Genomic DNA, 6,000 nt, shown 5'->3' with positions numbered 1-6,000 from the left:
TATATAATGTTAATCATCAGTTTATATCTATAAATCATGACAAGTAGATAAAGTAACAAAAACAAATAACATCTTATGAGAAAAATTTATTTTCATATCTAAATATCATTTTACCTAGGAAGGAAATCCTAGGAATGAAAATTCCTCTTCTTTAAAATAAAAGAAGAAAAGAAATATTTCTAGGTACTTTTGTCACAATTTTACCTGTCATTTATAATTCCTTAATCAGGTTTGTATTTCTATTTAGTTTTCAAATTTTCAATTTTTCCATTCACAAAAGTGTTTGGATTTTTTTTTTGAGGGGTCCATTTCAGAGCTAAAAGTTTGAAATTCCTCTGGAGAAAAATTTTTCTGAGGAATTCCTTAATGACACACATAAAAAAATTAAACATTTTAGATATTTTGGAAAAGCTGGAGGTTTTTAGTTAAGTTAAAAAAAATGTTTTTAAATCATACTTGGACCTTTGATTTTATACCTAGTCTTGGGAACAACTGCCTGTGATGCTTATTGTATTCTTGTATTTAATATAATCACCTAAATGGTAGGGGTCACTTCAGTTTCTTTTCTTTTTTTCTTTAATTTTAGATATTTATATTTTTGAAATATAATTGTTACATGACATTGTTTTAGTTTTAGGTATACAACACAATGATTTGATATATGTATATATTGCAAGATGATTATCACAGTAAGTTTATTTAACATCATCCATCACCTCACATTAGTTACACCTTTTTTTTCTTGTGATGAGAACTTTAAAGAACTACCCTCTTAGCCCCTTTTAAATATATCATATAGCACTGTTAACTATAGTTCCCATACAGTACATTACATCCCAGAAATTACTGATCTTATAACTGAAAATTTATACCTTTTACCACCTACACTCATTTCTTGCACCCTCCACCACTCTCCCCTTGCCTCTGGCAACCACCAATCTGTTTTCTAAATATGAGTTTGATTTTTTTTTGTAAATTCCACATCTTTTATTTTCAAATTGGCTATTTATTTAAACATCTGTTACTTAATCTTTTTAAGTATTAAGAAGTGTCTTAAATGTTACTGTTGATTTCTTCTGTCCCTATGTTATCATCCTACACTGAGAATTGCACAAAATTTTTCTAAAAAAATCTATTTTTCACTAAGGTGACTGCTTATAGATGGCTCACTGTCACAGAAAATAGAGGACCTATACAGTTATTCTGCTGGGAAATCACACAGCATAAAAATAAACATGATACCACATTTTTATAATAGGTGTACTGGTTATTTTCCCAATAACTATCTGCATGACTTTTTAAGTGTAAAAATGGGGCATATATTTTGAAACACACAATGTTTACAATTAATGGCCTAACATATGGGTAACTGGGGAGATGAGGAAGGTGTTACTGATTTGTTATGAAATAATAATAAATTACCTTTTCCTAGGCTTCTGCCAGGTCTATAGACAGCATTTTAGTAAATCTGTTTAGTTTGTTTACATCTCATAAAGAAGCATTTAGCACTATTTGATATTCAAACTTCTGATACTAAATTTCTAATTTCACATATTTTCTTGGAAAATTGTGGAGAAAATTGGAAAAATTTTTATTCACCAAAGGATACAGGTGAATAAAAAGGTACACAAAAAAAGAAGTGGTGGGAGAAGATAGATAAGAACCAAGGAAGATTATAGGGAAAAAAGAGAAGGGAGTGAGCAGAATAGTAATGATCATATGGAATATATTACAGAATAACATTTGCTTTTCACCAGGACAATCTCTGATTTAAGTGACTGTAGTCTGTGAAATTTAAGTTATGGGATCACGATCACAGTGAAGCAGTTTAATGACCACTTACAGGTTAAAACCATCACAAGGTGGCTTCCCTGGTGGCACAGTGGTTGGGAATCCACCTGCCAATGCAGGGGACACGGGTTAGAGCCCTGATCTGGGAAGATCCAACATGTTGCGGAGCAACTAAGCCCATGCGCCACAACTACTGAGCCTGTGCACCACAACTACTGGAGCCCGTGCTCCACAAGAGAAGCTGCCACAATGAGAAGCCTGCACAAGGCAACGAAGAGTAGCCCCCTCTCTCCACAACTAGAGACAAACCAGCACGCAGCAACAAAGACCCAACGCAGCCAAAAATAAAAGTAAAAAAAAAAAAAAACAACAAAAAACCATCACAAGGATTTTTCTATTCAGTTTGTAAAAAATTACCATGAATTTATTAATAGAAGGGAGTAGAACTCAATTGGCACCACCTGGTTGTGTGTCAGAATTACCTAGAGTAGTTTAAAAAATCATTTTAATACTTAAAAATATTTTCAAATTCATAAGTAAAAAAGTTTAACAAAATGTATAAATTTTTAAAAAATTTTGATCTTGTATTAGATCCCTAACGTGAGTGTAATATACCTGTATTTAGAATAGGGTCCCTAAATGATCCTTCTGCAACATGACCACCAAACATTTTCCTCAGGCATTTAACACAGGTATTCTATTTGAAAAGTTGATTTTATATATTAACATCACCAGTCTGTAGAACTAGACAATTGTCTGTGATGACATATCATTACATAAACCTCATTGAATCGATTTTGTACTATAGGTAATTCTGGGCCTACTATAAACCTTTATCCATATGGGTGGCTCATTCATTTTCTTCAGACTCTAATTGAATATTTCCCTTGTAATTCATTTGAAGGGTAGGGCTTTGATGGCATTTATTGTAGTTTTATAACTCAACTCTCTAAGGTTATTATAGAGGGAACTGGGAATATGGACAGTTATAACCTGGAAATATTTTTGCCTGTATGAATTTATTTCTGCACCTTATGCCAAGTCTACTATGTAAATGCCAGTTTGTTCCCTGCTTCTGGGTGAGTAAGTTATTTTGATTAGAAGACAAGTTAAAATAAATCCCTCAACTCATAGGTGCTTTAAAATTTTTCCTTTATGTTTCTAGGTCAATGCTTACTTTTCTGCAGATATTCACCTCTGTTCTGTACCTGCCAAACAGGCTTTCCTCCAGGACTCATCTCTCATAATTAAGCAGCTGAGACAGAAAGAGAGAAAAAGAAAAGAGGAGGGGGCCCTCTCCACTGCAATTGCTCTTCCAGCCTCTCCATTCCTGATGGCCCCTGTTTGTAAATCCTTCAAGTTGCAGTCCAGGGAGCCATGTAAAATATCTTCCACTTATTTATCATAGCTTAAAGTATGTTCATGAGGGAAATCTATGGAGAACATCCTGCCTTTCTTTATCTCTTTTGTTCAAGCTGCATTTTATTTTGTGAATATTGTGCAAAGCTTGTCAAATGGTCATTCTCTAATTGGAGTTTAACTGAAGTTTTCTTTAGTTGTGCTTCCACTGCCATTTCTCTCAGAAGCTTTATCTAACATTAAAGAAGATTTGATGTCTGTAAGTCTGCATAAATTGGATTAAATTATTCTGAGTTTTTGTTTGCTTTGTTTTACATATGGTCGTACACATAACTCCATATGCACAGAGGAGTCGGTACTATTAAGGTAACTAATGACTAATTAAGGTAAGTAATGACAGGTAACTAATGACTCAACTACCAGACAACCATCCAGTTAGCTATGAAGAATCTAAATTTATTAAACCAAAAAATATACATCTCTCATATGAATGTATAAAGATGATGTGACACATATATACAATGGAATATTACTCAGCCATAAAAAGAAACAAAATTGAGTTATTTGTAGTGAGGTGGATGGACCTAGAGTCTGTCATACAGAGTTAAGTAAGTCAGAAAGAGAAAAACAAATACTGTATGTTAACCCATATATATAGAATCTAAAAAATATTGGTTCTGATGAACCTAGCTGTAGGGCAGGAATAAAGAGGTAGACATAGAGAATGGACTTGATGACATGGGGTGGGAGGGCGAAGCTGGGGCGAAGTAAGAGTAACATCGACATATATACACTACCGAATGTAAAAGAGTCGGCTGGTGGGAAGTAGAAGCATAGCACAGGGAGATAAGCTCGGTGCTTTGTGATGACCTAGAGGGGTGGGATAGGGAGGAGGGGAGGAAGGCTCAAGAGGGAGGGGATATGGGGACATGTGTATGCATATGGCTGTTTTGCTTTGTTGTACAACAGAAACTAACACAGTGTTGTGAAGCAATTATACTCCAATAAAAAGCTATTAAAATATATATATATATATATACATCTCTCTAAGTGTTATATTACTGTTACGGGCAATAGAGAGGAAAACTGAGTTCATAGGATTGTACCATCCTGTATTACATCCTGTATTACAATAAATATAAGAATTTTTCAGATTTTGTAAATTTTATGAGAAATTACAAATGAGAAAAAGACAAGCTTTTCTTCTACTCCAAATACCTTAAAAAATAGTTAATACTTCGTTTGTGAGAAAATGCCCCTAGAAATATTACGTAGATTAATGAGACTATGAAAATCATTTGGGAGCCTCATTTAGATACACTATCACAGTGTACTACTTTCTAGAATACTCAGCACTCATCACAATAAGGACCCTAGAGCACAAAGTACTAAAGAGTTTTTTTTTAATTTTCTTATTAGTTGAAAATATTTATTAAGTATTGTGCAAAGACACTTTCTCCAGAAATTTCTGAAATACTTTTTAAAAGGTATTTGAGTCTCACATATTTAGAAGTGAGGAAATATCCTATTTCTTCTTACTTAGTAAGGATAAAACACACAACATTCTCTTTACTCATTTGATGTAACTATACTATTTGAAAAACTTGATTTTCATATATAAACACAACCAATCTGTAGAACTAGATAATTTTTTATATTAATGTAGCATTACATAAACCTCATTAAATCTATCTTTTACTATAGGTAGTTCTGATTAAATAAATTTGACATATGCTTTAAAAGACTAAAGAGGCAAATTTGACTTAATCATTTTGGACATATATATACACAAAGCAGAAAATTCAGAACTACCAAATATGAGCACTAGACAGAAACAGAGAAAGCCCCCAGAATTAAGTGTGCATCTATCTGGCCAAGTTATATTCAGTATTTTCTCACTTCTACATTTTTATCCTTTAAAGAATCCTCCTTAGAGATCTAGGGTCTACTAGACCATTCATAAGATGCTGTCATGTTTTTAAAAACTAAAAAACATGGAAACCCTCAATTAAAATTTATATTCTTCATGCCCTGAGGGATTTTTATGCCAATTTTTATGTTAATTTATATTCAAAATTTAACTGACTTATTTGAATAACTCTTGCTATTTTCTTTGTTCCAAACATTACTATGTGCCCAAGATAATTTTTATATAGCTTATGGTTAACAGTGTTAGGCATATTTAAAACACTTGTGCTATCAGACAAAATCCAATAAGTGTCACAGAGAGCTGTGAATGTTATTTTCTGACTAAGATGATATGAGAAGGCTTTAGGGAGAAAGGAGCCATATGTCAGAGTTTTGAAGACTAGGTACACTTTGTAAAAACTCAGATGGAGAGAAAGAACATTTTAAAAAATACGAATTTTTTAAAAGAAGACATGATGTAGGAAAGTTAAGCATCTCTTGATGAACAGAATGTAGTAGTAAAGTTTGGAGACAGTGAACATTTTTTTGTAAAAGGGTTGTAAGCAAGGCAAGAAAATACATATGTAAGGGAAATGTATTGGGAAGCATCTGGAATGGAAGAGTAGAGGAAGACACAGCTAAAGTTGCTGTTGTTTGGTTTTATTCATTTTTAATTGATGAATTCTTAATATTTCAGCTTTCATGTAGAGATTTTACTTTATTAATAAGTTGGCTCACTCAAAACCAGAATTTCAATGACAGTAGAACTTGTTACTCCCAAGAGAATGATACTTTCTTAATTTTTACTGTTCATTTTAAAATAACTTTTTACTGAAATACATTTTAATGTGGGTATCAGAAAAGGCCTAAAATCATGAGTGTACAACTGAATGAACCTTTATCAAGTGAACACACCTGTGTAATCACAGCACAGATGAAGAA

This window comes from Balaenoptera ricei, chromosome 18, assembly GCF_028023285.1.
Source record: "Balaenoptera ricei isolate mBalRic1 chromosome 18, mBalRic1.hap2, whole genome shotgun sequence".
Taxonomy (NCBI): Eukaryota; Metazoa; Chordata; class Mammalia; order Artiodactyla; family Balaenopteridae; genus Balaenoptera; species Balaenoptera ricei.
The sequence above is the reverse complement of the archived record's forward strand: the minus strand, read 5'-3'. Positions refer to the sequence as shown.